Source organism: Leptodactylus fuscus, chromosome 1 (genome assembly GCF_031893055.1).
Source record: "Leptodactylus fuscus isolate aLepFus1 chromosome 1, aLepFus1.hap2, whole genome shotgun sequence".
Lineage (NCBI taxonomy): Eukaryota > Metazoa > Chordata > Amphibia > Anura > Leptodactylidae > Leptodactylus > Leptodactylus fuscus.
The window spans coordinates 5123366-5138951 of NC_134265.1; the positions used below are offsets into that span (position 1 = coordinate 5123366).

The 15586-nt window shown below is 46.2% G+C and overlaps 1 protein-coding gene and 1 pseudogene across 1 annotated transcript in view; one reads left to right on the forward strand and one right to left on the reverse strand.

Annotated features, from left to right (window-relative positions):
- Positions 1 to 1427, reverse strand: part of LOC142196888 (uncharacterized) — a 42550-nt gene extending 41123 nt beyond the window's left edge. The window contains exons 1-2 of the mRNA XM_075266875.1: positions 1396 to 1427; positions 368 to 410 (exon numbers count right to left, since the gene is read on the reverse strand). The gene's annotated coding sequence lies outside the window, so the exon portion shown is untranslated. The remainder of the gene's footprint in view (positions 1 to 367; positions 411 to 1395) is intronic.
- The window catches only part of LOC142192831 (uncharacterized), a 319569-nt pseudogene that overhangs the window by 132236 nt on the left and 171747 nt on the right, over positions 1 to 15586 (forward strand).

The following is a 15586-nucleotide window of genomic DNA, read 5'->3' on the forward strand; positions in this document are numbered from 1 at the left end:
TAGAACTATGGTAATGACAGGCCTGGGAGCTTTCAGTAGGTTCCCGCCTGTCATGGCGACCATTGCTGTCCTCCAATCATATTACAAGGGACGTTGTTCATTAAAAATGGTGGCGCCCATGGCATCTGTATCACAGGGGTCGCATTTTGCCGAGATATCTAAAGTGTTAACAGCCAGGATCAGTGCCGGTACCGGGCTCTCGGAATATGGCGAGACAAGAAGAGATGATTCAGTAAGTTCTTTCTAGCGTAAAAGTTATGAAACCTAAACCCGGTATAAATGTGGTATCAGTGTAACCGTAGCGACCTGGAAAATATCGCCATCATGTGATTTATACCGTAGGCCGAAGGCCCCGACTACTATTTACCTCTATAGGAGGGATGGAAACAGCCCAGAACAACCGCCGACACCTGAAATGGCAAAAGACACAAATATTATCATCTCAGCCATGGAAGGACCAGCCCTTAAAGCAGCCAAGTCCTGAGAAAACGAGAATTTACAATAACATACTGAGCTGGTCTGGAGAGTTTCCTACCTATAAAGGGGCTCTCCGCTTTCTACTATTGATGACCTCTCCTTTTATTAGATCGTTATAGTGATCCAATTTTTGGAATCCCATTTTTTCTCCCTAAGGGCTTGTTCACACGGAGTAAACGTGGCACGCAATGTGCCGCGTGTACGGGACGTTTGCGCGGCGATTTTGACGGTGCAGGTTTGTGGTCACGTTAGCGCCACGTTAACGTGTGAACAAGCCCTAACATGTAGGAATAGCCGTAAGAAAGGCTATTCTTCTCCTACCTTTAGATGTCTTCTCTGCGCTGCTGTTTGGCAGAAATTCCGGTTTCCTTCTGTATGCAAATGAGTTCTCTCACAGCACTGGGCGAGAGAAATCTCCAGCAACGTCTCTATCTTCGTGTGGAAAGCCTCTCTCTGCGCCTTCTTCCGTCCTGGGTTTCAAACTCCTAGGCATGCACAGTCGGCTCTTCCATCGGGCTTTGGGCAGAAGAGACGGCGCATGCCCGCGGCCATTTTCTTGTGGTCGATAACGTCTTTAAATTACATCTGCAGGATATGACACCGGGAACCACCGATCAGCAGGACTGAGGGAAATCCACGCTGCTCACTGACTATACATACTGTAGTGAGTGCTGGTACTGCAGCGCTGACTACTAGGCTTCAATGAGACAATGCTGCAGTATGTATAGTGAGTGAGCAGCGTTGATCCCATGCGCAGATCCCAGTAGAGCTGATCTGCGGGGTCCGGGGTTTCGCACCTCACTGAGATAATAGTTATAGTCTATTCTAAGGAGAGGTCAGTAGTAGAAAGTGGAGAATCCCTTTAAGTCCTAAAAGTATCTGGCCCTAAAGGGGTTAATAAACGAAACCTCTACAAACCTTCTGCTAAACAGCCGTGTGGTATCTGTGTGGTTACAGGACCTGTGATGATGTCAGAGTCATGTGATCAGTCACAGCTATATATGTGTGTGGGAGGAGTCACATGATCTCTGCTAGATGAGAAGTTCTGTGTCTGGATACGGATGTAGCAGAGCTGTGTGTGACCTGTATGTAGCGGAGCCGTCTGTGTACGACATGTATGTAGCGGAGCCGTCTGTGTACGACATGTATGTAGCGGAGCCGTCTGTGTACGACATGTATGTAGCGGAGCTGTGTGTGTGTGGCGTGTATGTAGCGAAGCCGTCTGTGTGTGATGTGTATGTAGCGAAGCCGTCTGTGTGTGATGTGTATGTAGCAGAGCTGTGTGTCTGACGTGTATGTAGCAGAGCTGTGTGTGTGACGTGTATGTAGCAGAGCTGTGTGTGTGTGACGTATATGTAGCAGAGCTGTGTGTGTGTGTGTGTGTGTGTGACGTGTATGTAGCGGAGCCGTCTGTGTGTGACGTGTATGTAGCAGAGCTGTGTGTGTGTGACGTGTATGTAGCGGAGCTGTCTGTGTGTGACGTGTATGTAGCGGAGCCGTCTGTGTGTGACGTGTATGTAGCGGAGCCGTCTGTGTGTGACGTGTATGTAGCGGAGCCGTCTGTGTGTGACGTGTATGTAGCAGAGCTGTTTGTGTGTGACGTGTATGTAGCAGAGCTGTGTATGTGACGTATATATAGCAGAGCTGTGTGTGTGACGTGTATGTAGCAGAAAAAAACATCCCGTTTAATACTTTTTTTTTTTTTTTTTTTTTTATTGGGATTTTTCCACCACTACAAGTTCTCCTCTCCTTTGCGGGGGTTGTTTCCAGTTTTGAGGTTACCCCTTATCTAGGTGATCTTTGCCCTCAGGTTTTCTGACAGTTCTGTGTTTTAATAGATTTGTCTAATTAGATTTCCAGGATTCTAAAAGAAGATCTAGTCTGATTCACTGGGAACAATTTGTAACACAATTCCTGTTGAGTTTGATGTTTGAGCTGTTTTATAGTTATTAGACATGCTGGTTGCTGGGTGATGGTTACAGGTTGTTGGTTTCTTCTACCACTCTCTCTCCGCGGAATCGAGCATGGATTATAGGAAGGACTATCGCTCTCCTATTGGCTGACACAAACCTTCTGCGATGGGCGCCGGGTGAATGACGCATCGGAGAACAGCGACAGGTTTATACTTGTCTGTACTTGGTCACTTATGCCTGAAATACTGTAGTGAGACGTTGCGTGTCGCTCTGAAATAGTGCAGCGTGTTCTGACGTGGAGTCTGAGTCCTTGTTTATATATAAGGTTAGCAGTGTTTAGTAGAGATGAGCAAACAGTAAAATCTTCGAGGTTCATTAGTCGTTTCGAGTAGCCCCTCAATATTCGACTACTCAAATCGAATCCTATTATAGTCTATAGGGGAAAATGCTCGTTTCAGGGGTAGGCAACGTTTGATCAAATTATACTTACCAAGTCCACGAGTGAGGGTCGGGCTGGATCCTCCAAGCAGTCTTCTCCTTGCAGTGTCCCCACGGCATCTTCCGGCTCTTCATTCACTCTGCCAGGCATCGGGCCTGGGCAGAGCCGACTGCGCATGCCCGCACTACAAGCAGATATGTGCAGTCGGCTCTGCCCAGGCCCGATGCCTAGCAGAGTGAATGAAGAGCCGGAAGACGCCGCGGGGAAGCTGCACAGAGAAGACTTCTAAAGGTAGGAGAAGAACCAGCGTTGATTGGCCGACTGTATAGCATTTGGCCAATCAATGCTGGTTCTGCATCAAACTTTTACATTCAAATAGCGAGTGGTACTCGATCGAGTACGAGTATTTCGAATACTGTAGTATTCGATCGAATACCTACTCGATCGAGTACTACTCGCTCATCTCTAGTGTTTAGCGTTTGAACTGGAAATTTCCCTTACGTCTACCTCTGCTAGTTCACGTCGTCAGTGCTTAAACAGTCCCGATTTGTTTTGTTATATATATAACATAGACAGCAATGTGCAGTAGAAGCCTAAAAGGCAAAGGAGGTTTTATTTTGTGGCTTCCAAGTACAGGTCATTCCCAAGTCACCAGTGGTGGAGGAATGGATGAGGAGAGATTGGGATAAACCAGATAAGAAAACTGACCCAGAGTCCAGATCAAAACTATTTACAAACTAGATGATTCTGTGACAAAAAGCTGGGACTCAGTCCTCAAGTGGCCATGTTATCCAGAAAGGTTGTAGTCCTATCTGAAGACTCAGCGCTCCAGAAAGAGCCAATGGACAATGAAGCTTATTCTCTTTTTTATGAAAAATAAATCCTACTTCTGCAGTGGGGGCCTGTAAAATGGCATTAGCCTGTGTCCAGTGGCCAGGGCTGTCAGAGTCTGGCTTGTAATACCCCCATTACCCTCTGTCCCAGTGCCCAGGGCTCTCAGAGATTGACTCAACCACCTAACTAGAGAGCTAGAAGTAGATGGTCCTAGTGAAGAAATATTCTGAATGGTATATGATCCTCTATTTTATCCATCTCTGCTTTGTCCCTGAACTATATTCTTGCATTTCCATGTGTTCTTATCTGTACTAGTTAAGTCTTTGATCCTCACTGACTATGGCTGTTTCTGACCAAGTGTTTACTAGGATCCACACTGCCAGTCTCCCCATGTGTCACAGTTTGTAGACTAATTAGTTTACAACTTAAATTACTGCTAGTTCTGAAGCTCTGCTTTCCTATATAAGTAGATATAGCTTATGGGACAGCATTTCATGCAGGGGCATTTCATTTGCAGCATGCATCTTAACCAAATTGCATCTTAACCGAAGTGCAGATTAACCAAAGTGCACTTATACATGGCACAAGTGCAGATTAACCAAAGTGCATTTATACATGGCAGACACGGAACAGGCTAACCATGGCAGAACACCAGGTAAATTGCCACTTAAAACAACAAGTTTTACCACATGGTATCCTATAGCTACACTGTCTCTTACTATCTTAGCCATTGTCTTCCTGTAGACCTCTCCTCCACCTCTACCACCAGGACACTCCATCCATATCAGTCCCTCTCTTCTTCCTTCTCCCATGTACAGCTCTCACACACTTTTCAGTCTCTTTAATCGCCCCTTTACTTCTTTTAGCAGTGAAACCAAACATAAGCGCCCACATAAATCCCTGAACCACCTTCTGTCTCTGTCCATGTTACTCCTCCTAGCTGCTGGGGACATCTCTCCTAACCCCAGCCCTCCTTCCTTCACTAACTCTTCTTCCTGCATACATAGAAGGCCTACAAACCTCATCAATATTTACCGTGTTTCTTCCCCTCATCTCTCCCGTCTCTTTTAGCTGCTCTCTCTGGAACGCCCGCTCAGTATGTAACAAACTAGAATATATTAATGACTTATTCCTTAGTAAATCCCTCAGCCTGCTCGCCCTTACTGAGCCCTGTATCCAGCAGGCAGACACAGCCTCCCTTGCTGCTCTGTCTCATGGTGGCCTACAATTCTCACATACCTCTAGGCCTGACAACAGGCAGGGTGGTGGGGTAGGCTTACTTCTGTCACCACAGTGCATTTTTCAGGCCATTCCACCAGTACCCTCACTCACATTCTCCTCATTTGAAGTCCATGCTATCAGACTTTTCCGCCCACTCTCCTTACGGGTAGCTGTGCTCTACCGTCCACCTGGCTCACCCTACCAATTTTTGGACCACTTTGCTTCTTGGCTTCCCCACTTTTTAGCCAGTGACATTCCTACCCTCATCATGGGTGACTTTAACATCCCTATTGACTCCCCTCACTCCCCGGCTGCCTCACAGTTTCTCTTATTAACCTCTTCTCTTGGTCTTTCACTATGTTCCTCTACTGCCACACATGTAGGTGGAAACACGATTGATCTCGTCTTCCATCGACTACTCACAGTCTCTAAATTTACTAACTCTGCTCTGCCCCTCTCTGATCATAATCTTCTGTCTCTCACCATCAGCGCCCTCTCCCCTTCACAAGACGCCCCTACCCATCACACATATAGGAACTTACGTGCTATTGACACCCAGCACCTCTCAGATACTCTACAGTCCTCCCTGTCCCCCATCTCTTCAATCTCCTGTCCCAATCTGGCCACCAGTCACTATAATGAAACCCTTAAAAATGCATTGGATGAGGTGGCTCCCCCCTCCACTTGTAAAGTCCCACATAGGAGGCAGCAGCCCTGGCACACGCCACAGACACGATTTCTTCAGCGCTGCTCTAGGTGTGCCGAACGTCTCTGGAGAAAATCACGCTCACCTGCAGATTTCCTCCATTTCAAATTTATGCTTAAAACATATAGTTCTGCCCTTTACCTCGCCAAACAAGACTATTTCACCGCCCTCATCTCTTCTCTCTCCAACATCCCTAAAAGGCTTTTTGAAACTTTTCACTCCTTACTCACACCAAAGGTGCAGACGCCATTCACAGACCTTAGTGCTGATGAACTTGCCACTTATTTCCATGATAAAATTGATAAGATCTGTCAGGAAATTACTGCCCAAGCCCCAGGTGGCATTGACTCCCACACCTACGATAGTACTGATCCCCTCACCAGCCGCACTTCAGCCTGTCCATTCTCATCTTTTGAACCTGTTACAGAAGAGGAAGTCTCCCAACTACTTTCTTCATCTCGCCCTACAAACTGCAGTAGTGATCCCTTCCCCTCACACCTTCTCCAATCTCTGTCCCCTGCTGTCACAACTTACCTTACTAAAATATTTAACCTCTCTCTCTCTTCTGGAATCTTCCCATCCTCCTTCAAGCATGCTGTTATAACCCCGCTATTGAAAAAACCCTCCCTGGACCCATCCTGTGCTGCTAACTATCGACCTGTCTCTAACCTCCCCTTCATCTCTAAACTCTTGGAACGCCTGGTCTATTCTCGTCTAATCCGCTATCTCTCTGCTAACTCTCTGCTTGACCCCTTACAATCTGGTTTCCGCGCTCTGCACTCTACTGAAATGGCTCTCACAAAAGTCTCCAATGATCTCCTAATGGCTAAATCCAATGGTATCTTCTCTCTTCTTATTCTACTGGACCTCTCTGCAGCTTTTGACACTGTTGACCATCATCTCCTCCTCACTATGCTCCGCTCAGTTGGCCTCAATGACACTGCGCTCTCCTGGTTCTCCTCTTATCTCTCAGACCGCACTTTCAGTGTATCATTTGCGGGCTCTGTTTCCTCCCCGCTTTCCCTTGCTGTTGGGGTTCCTCAGGGCTCAGTCCTAGGCCCCCTGCTCTTTTCTCTCTACACAGCTCCCATTGGACAAACCATCACCAGATTTGGCTTCAGGTACCACATCTTCCCGTGACATCACCCCTGCACTCATACAGAACACCAGTGACTGTCTCTCTGCTGTCTCAAATATCATGTCCTCGCTCTATCTGAAACTAAATCTCTCCAAGACTGAACTACTACTGTTTCCACTATCTAATAGATCTGTCCCTGATATATCCATTGTAGTCTCAGGCCTTACTATAACTCCTAAGCAGCAGGCCCGCTGCCTCGGGGTCATGTGTGACGCAGACCTTTCCTTCACCCCTCATATTGAATCACTCGCACGTTCATGTCACCTCCACCTCAAAAACATCTCCAGAATACGCCCTTTCCTCACCAGAGATACACTAAAGACACTTATTTTCTCTCTGATTCATTCTCGCCTTGACTACTGTAACTCCTTACTAATCGGTCTTCCCCTCACTAAACTCTCCCCTCTACAATCTATTCTGAATGCAGCGGCCAGGCTCATCTATCAGTCTAGACGCTACAGCGATGCCTCTGGTCTGTGCCGGTCACTACATTGGCTGCCTATTCATTATAGAATAAAATATAAAGTTCTCCCCCTCCCCCACAAGGCTCTCCATAATGCCGCACCTCCCTACATTTCCTCCCTCATCTCTGTCTACCGCCCAACCCGTGCTCTCCGCTCACTCAATGACCTAATACTTCCATCCTCTATTATCAGAACCTCCCCCGCTCGTATACAAGACTTCTCCCGAGCTGCACCACTTCTCTGGAATGCTCTACCCCGGACAATAAGATTAACTCCCAATTTCTACAGTTTCAAACGCAAACTAAAGACGCATCTTTTCAGACAGGCCGATCACAATGTCTAATGTACACCCTTACCCCTCCTCTGTCTTCGCTCCCACACTTCCCCACATGATATGATGTCATCTCAGGATAACTTTATCTGTCCAAGCTCCATCCACATGTTACAGGACACGACTGGTGACGGCTCATAAAGTCTTATGTTTGTGTAATGACAGTCACCTCTATTACAAAAGTGTCTGACCTCTGTATAAGCAATGCCGCCCCTGCTACCTCGTGTCACCCCCTCTACCTTATAGATTGTAAGCTCTTGTGAGCAGGGCCCTCAGTCCGATTGTGTGAAATGATTTTCTTTGTAATGTATCTTTCTGTCTGGATTTGAACCCTACAAATTGTACAGCGCTGCGGAATATGTTGGCGCTATAGAAATAACATTTATTATTATTATTATTATTCCATTCTTTTCCCCTCTTGAAAACTGCTGCAGAGTTTTTATGTGACTCACAATTAGATTTCAGAAAATTTTCTTCCCAGTCTGTGGCCCTCTCAAATGCAGCCAGAAGAGTTGTGTGGCTCATGTTGGGGTCAGGTGATAATCTGTCTAACAACAACTTTTGCAATTTACTATCCCAGCCAGAGTCCATATTGGGTGCTCGACTCTGTAAGATCCTGGAATTCTTGAGTAAAGGAGCAAAAAAAAAAAAAAAAGTCCTAGAAGACCATCCAATGGGTGCTCTGATTCATCAGGAACAGAAGCCAAAGTAAATCTTCCTTCAAAAAGAACTCCTCAGATCCCAAGACTTCTGATGCTAGGCCTATGACTGTAAGCGCAAGATTAAAAGTTTTGCTTTTCTTTGGTCACTGACTTCTTCAGATACATTGGGTTACATCATCTATCAAAAATAAATACTCCTCAAATTCTGGAAGATTCTCCCCCCCAATCATTTTGTGCTGTACTAATAGAAAGTTAATATCAAGCGTTCTAGAGCAAAGCGGCCATAGAAGGGTCCCATCTACATAAAGAGGGCAAAGTGTCTGTTCCAGGGTGTTCCTGCTACACAAACCAGGGGGCAATTGGAGGATAGATTTCACCTTCCTAAGCCAGTTTTTGGAGGAAAAAAAAACAAACAAAAAAAACATTCAAAATGGAGACCATATGTTCAGTAATAACTAGAAATGAGCGAACGGCGTTCGATCAAATTGATATTCGATCGAATATCAGACCGCTTGAGGTGTTTGATTCCAATCGAACACCAGGTGGCAAACTCGCTAAAAATTTGATTCTCCTCCCACCTTCCCTGGTGCGTTTTTTGCACCAATAACTGCGCTGGGGAGGTGGGACAAGAAATACGATAATGTAAGCAGTGAAAATAAATCGAAAAAAGGAATTGGCGGCCGGAAACAGATAACCTCCAATTTAGACGAATGGTGGATTTACCATTCGACTAATTTGGGACGGTGAACTATGTGACTGTGAGACAGGGACAGATGTACAGGAGGGTTAGCTAGGGATAACCTTTATTTAGGGGGGCATGTCACTCACCCAGCTCTTTGGGGCTCTATCTTGTCCGGATTCCTGTCAGCTTGTGATATGCACGAGCTGACTTTTTCCCATAGGAATGCATTGGCCAGCGTTGATTGGCCGAATACCCGTACACTGGCCAATCAACACTGGTCAATGCATTTCTATAGCGAGATATAGCAGAGCCCGTGCGGTTAGCCCGGCTACTCCAGACACCGGAGATGAAAGAGCTCTGCACTACACCCAACCATCCCTCCAGTTACTCCTCCTGTACTAACATGACTAGCTCAGCTTGGCTATTCCTTAGTACTACTAACACGCTCAGCTCGGCTATTCCTTAGTGTAATAGGGCTTAGGAGAGTGTGGATGGGGAGTCTCCCCGCCCAGTACCCACCCACACTCTTCTAAGCCCCACCTTCTCTATAATAATAGTCGGGGAGAGGGGGGCAGGCGCTCTGAAACCAGGACCATGGATCGACGTGGACCAAGAACAAAGAGCTGCAGGTAAGCAGACACCGGTGGGGGTGGGGGGGGGTTAATCACTACACAGCGTGGGGTACATGTTATGTAGTGAATAGGATAGTCGTTACAATCCCAGCTCTGCTTAATCAACAAACAGTAGTGTCCGATACTACAAACTCAGCTTGGCTATACCGATAAACTGAGCGTGTAGTGTCCGATGTAGGTGAGCTGAGTGTGTAGGAGATGTAGATGTAGGAGAGCTGGCAGATATGCAGCAGACTAACACTCAGCTTTGCTAACATCGGCCAGCTCTGCTACATCTCTGGTGTATCTGCACTACACCCAACCAACCCTCCATCTACTCCTCGTGTCACACACATCTCGTGTGTAGCAGAGCTCAGCGCACACTCAGCTCTACTATATCTCTACAACAGAGTGTAGATATGTAGCAGAGTTGAGTGTGTGCTGAGCTATGTTACACCAGCAGGGGTGATCCTGCCCCTTTCGCCGCCCGAGGCGAACTACAGGAAGCCGCCCCCCCCCCGCCGGGGGAGGGGGTGAAGCGGGGGCGTGGCTTAGCGGAGGGGTTGTGGCTTAGCGCCGTTCGCCGGCAGAGAGCAGGCCCGGAGACTGCCTGCGCTCTGCCTGAGCGTGAGGGGAGGCTGCTGGAGCGGCGCTGCTCCAGTGTCCTCCCCAAACCACCGCTCGGTGCTAAGTCAGTCCAGGACAGCTTGTCCTGGACTGGCTTAGGTTAGCAAAAATGCCGCCCTCCCTGAGGCCCTGGCATAGCGCCGCCTGAAGCGCTCGCTTCAGGTCGCCTCATGGGAGGTGCGGCGCTGTACACCAGAGATGTGTGTGACAGGAGGAATAGCCAAGCTGAGCGCACGGCTGGCTCTGCTTCATTTTGCCATAGGTATGTATTGACTAGCGTTGATTGGCCAGTCTTACAACATTCGGCCAATCAACGCTGGTTTTGCCGGAGGAGACTGAGTCTAAAATCGGACCAGAATGGAAACTGCTGTGGATGGCTCTTAGACTCCGCCTCCTCAGGCAGAACCAGCGTTGATTGGCCAAATGTTGTAGACTGGCCAATCAACGCTGGTCAATGCATTCCTATGGGAAAAAGTCCGCTCCGGCATATCGCAAGCTGACAGGGGATCCCGACATAATAAAGGTACTTGATGCCCCCAGACATGCTTCCCCTGCTGTCCCAGTTGCTTTCCAGGGTGTTGGCATCATTTCCTGGGGTGTCTTAGTGGACTTGGTGACCCTCCTGAGTGAATGGTGGGATCTCCTGTAGCGAAGCATTTTCTCCCATAGACTATAATGGGGTTCCATATTCGTTTGAATAGTCGAATATTGAGATGCTATTCATAACAAATATCGAACATTTTACTGTTCGCTCATCTCTAGTAATAACCTTATTAGAGAGGACGACTATACGGCGATAATCTCTCCGAGGCCTACCTGCATGTGCCAATCCTTTACAGTCACAGGAAGTTCCTTTGAATAGCTATTCAGGGGCCACATGCATGCAGAAGACGCAAACCATAGAACGGAGACCAGAACGCAGGTGTGAACCTAGCGTCACTTGTTTTCAACTAACTTTTGGTCTCTGGATCCAAAAATAACGGCAGTTTTTGTCTATCAGGTCAACTTTTTAAGCTACAGGACCCCCTCAAAAGTCACACAAATTGTGCATAGAAAGGAAAATAAAGTAAAAACTTACCAAATATCCTGTTTACAAAGAATAATTTTATTCATACAAAGGCTATAATAGTTACTGCAAGTTACATTATGGGAATCCCCAAATCCATCATCACTTCACAAGTATTGTAGAAACGCGCTCTCTCTTCATCGAGAATAGGATAGGACCTCAGCTCCCTTTTCAAGCAAGTTTTTCTCGTGCAGTCTTGATGCTAAGAGCTCTGAAGCGTTTTTGGATAGTCCCAAATCTCGTACCAAATCATTCAACTCCTGCTGCTTGAATCCCTTATGAACGGAATCATCTTCAATTTCAAAATCTTCATCGTTGGGGTCACTTTGACCTTCACCAGACTCGTATTCCCGTATTTCCAAAGAGGGTAATTCATTCAAAACTGGCACTGGGCGAACAACTGATGGTAAACTCCGACACTCTATTTTACATTGGTTTTCTTGTTATATCCTGATTACAGATGAGCGAGTAGTTAAATACTTGATGTTCGATATTCGTTTCGAGTAGCCCCTCAATATTCGACTACTCAAATCGAATATCAAACCCTATTATACTCTATGGGGGAAAAATGCTTGTTTCAGGGGTAGGCAACATTTGATCAAATTGAAATTACCAAGTGCATGAGTGAGGGTCGGGCTCGATTCTCCGAGAAGTCTTCTCTGCGCAGCATCCCCACGGCGATTTCCAGCTCTAAATTCACTCCGCCAGGCATCGGGCCTAGGCAGAGCCGACTGCGCATGCCCGCACTACAAGAAAATGGCCACTGCGCGGAGAAGACTTCTAAAGAACCAGCGTTGATTGGCCGACTGTATAGCATTCGGCCAATCAACGCAGGTTCTGCTTTGAATTTTTCCATTCGAATAGCGAGTGGTAGTCGATCGAGTACGAGTATTTTGAATACTGTAGTATTCGATCGAATACCTACTCGATCAAATACTACTCGCTCATCTCTAATCCTGATGTTTTTGTTAAGTCTGAGAACATGAATCAAGTGTCATATACTTTATATTGTATGTTGTGTTTGGAAATACTAATTTTTCCTACAGTTCTGAGACAAAGAAAGGAATTTCCAAGATGGGGCTTGATTCCTGTTTGGCACACCCTGTAATAGAATTCCACAGACTGGAGCAAGGAGGTGTCTGGCTGGACATTGAAGTTTGGAGCCAATGAGAGATGGACAGCAGCTCAGGAATGCAAAAGGATGCATTAACCACTCCCTTCTTTGTTTTCTAAAGTGTGTGTACTTTCAATAAAGAGCCAGTAATGCTGAGCTGGGCTAAGGAGCTGAGCATGGCTGGTTTGATACGGAACTCTGTGTCTGTCTCATTATTAGCAATTGTGCACAAATATGCTCATTAATTTGGACTGACTGATTGATCCAGGATATAGCCGAATACGGCTACGACATTTTCACTATACAAAAGTAGAGAGAGCATTCAAGTATCACTTGAATGATCTCTGGGCTCTCGCCAAATCATAGTTATACCAAATGGAAGTTTAGCACGTGTTCCCTTGGTCCACATCCGTAAACTCTCATCACACGGCTTACACACTTTGTGAGCGGCCCATGATTTATCTTGATCACCAATTTTCACTTGAAAATCGCCACAATTGGCTCGTCTGACAAATGTGCTGATGTTTGTCCTTGGACTGGGAATGGCAAAACTGGCACATATACAGTGGGGCAAAAAAGTATTCAGTCAGTCACCAATAGTGCAAGTTCCACCACTTAAAAAGATGAGGCGTCTGTAATTTACATCATAGGTAGTCCTCAACTATGAGAGACAAAATGAGAAAACAAATCCAGAAAATCACATTGTCTGATTTTGTAAGAATTTTTTTGCAAATTATGGTGGAAAATAAGTATTTGGTCACCTACAAACAATCAAGATTTCTGGCTCTCACAGACCTGTAACTTCTTCTTTAAGAGTCTCCTCTTTCCTCCACTCATTACCTGTAGTAATGGCACCTGTTTAAACTTGTTATCAGTATAAAAAGACACCTGTGCACACCCTCAAACAGTCAGACTCCACTATGGTGAAGACCAAAGAGCTGTCAAAGGACACCAGAAACAAAATTGTAGCCCTGCACCAGGCTGGGAAGACTGAATCTGCAATAGGCAACCAGCTTGGATTGAAGAAATCAACTGTGGGAGCAATAATTAGAAAATGGAAGACATACAAGACCACTGATAATCTCCCTCGCTCTGGGGCTCCACGCAAAATCTCACCCCGTGGGGTCAAAATGATCACAAGAACGGTGAGCAAAAATCCCAGAACAACGCGGGGGGACCTAGTGAATGAACTGCAGAGAGCTGGGACCAATGTAACAAAGCCTACCATCAGTAACACACTACGCCGCCAGGGACTCCGATCCTGCAGTGCCAGACGTGTCCCACTGCTTAAGCCAGTACATGTCCGGGCCCGTCTGAAGTTTGCTAGAGAGCATTTGGATGATCCAGAAGAGTATTGGGAGAATGTCCTATGGTCTGATGAAACCAAACTGGAACTGTTTGGTAGAAACACCACTTTTCGTGTTTGGAGGAAAAAGAATACTGAGTTGCATCCATCAAACACCATACCTACTGTAAAGCATGGGGGTGGAAACATCATGCTTTGGGGCTGTTTCTCTGCAAAGGGGCCAGGACGACTGATCCGGGTACATGAAAGAATGAATGGGGCCATGTATCATGAGATTTTGAGTGCAAACCTCCTTCCATCAGCAAGGGCATTGAAGATGAAACCTGGCTGGGTCTTTCAACATGACAATGATCCAAAGCGCACCGCCAGGGCAACGAAGGAGTGGCTTTGTAAGAAGCATTTCAAGGTCCTGGAGTGGCCTAGCCAGTCTCCAGATCTCAATCCTATAGAAAACCTTTGGAGGGAGCGACAGCCCCAAAACATCACTGCTCTAGAGGAGATCTGCATGGAGGAATGGGCCGACATACCAACAACAGTGTGTGCCAACCTTGTGAAGACTTACAGAAAACGTTTGACCTCTGTCATTGCCAACAAAGGCTAAATAACAAAGTATTGAGATGACATTTTGTTACTGACCAAATACTTATTTTCCACCATAATTTGCAAATAAATTCTTACAAAATCAGACAATGTGATTTTCTGGATTTGTTTTCTCATTTTGTCTCTCGTAGTTGAGGTCTACCTATGATGTAAATTACAGACGCCTCGCATCTTTGTAAGTGGTGGAACTTGCACTATTGGTGACTGACTAAATACTTTTTTGCCCCACTATATAACAAAACGAATCGGGACTGTTTAAGCACTGACGACGTGAACTAGCAGAGGTAGACGTAAGGGAAAGTTCCAGTTCAAACGCTAAACACTAGAGATGAGCGAGTAGTACTTGATTAAGTAGGTATTCGATCAAATACTACGGTATTCGAAATACTCGTACTCGATCGAGTACCACTCGCTATTCGAATGTAAAAGTTCGATGCAGAACCAGTATTGATTGGCCAAATGCTATACAGTCGGCCAATCAACGCTGGTTCTTCTCCTACCTTTAGAAGTCTTCTCTGTGCAGCTTCCCCGCGGCGTCTTCCGGCTCTTCATTCACTCTGCTAGGCATCGGGCCTGGGCAGAGCCGACTGCGCATATCTGCTTGTAGTGCGGGCATGCGCAGTCGGCTCTGCCCAGGCCCGATGCCTGGCAGAGTGAATGAAGAGCCGGAAGATGCCGTGGGGACACTGCAAGAAGACTGCTTGGAGGATCCAGCCAGACCCTCACTCGTGGACTTGGTAAGTATAATTTGATCAAACGTTGCCTACCCCTGAAACGAGCATTTTCCCCTATAGACTATAATAGGATTCGATTTGAGTAGTCGAATATTGAGGGGCTACTCGAAACGAATATCGAACCTCGAACATTTTACTGTTCTCTCATCTCTACTAAACACTGCTAACCTTATATATAAACAAGGACTCAGACTCCACGTCAGAACACGCTGCACTATTTCAGAGCGACACGCAACGTCTCACTACAGTATTTCAGGCATAAGTGACCAAGTACAGACAAGTATAAACCTGTCGCTGTTCTCCGATGCGTCATTCACCCGGCGCCCATTGCAGAAGGTTTGTGTCAGCCAATAGGAGAGCGATAGTCCTTCCTATAATCCATGCTCGATTCCGCGGAGAGAGAGTGGTAGAAGAAACCAACAACCTGTAACCATCACCCAGCAACCAGCATGTCTAATAACTATAAAACAGCTCAAACATCAAACTCAACAGGAATTGTGTTACAAATTGTTCCAAGGGAATCAGACTAGATCTTCTTTTAGAATCCTGGAAATCTAATTAGACAAATCTATTAAAACACAGAACTGTCAGAAAACCTGAGGGCAAAGATCACCTAGATAAGGGGTAACCTCAAAACTGGAAACAACCCCCGCAAAGGAGA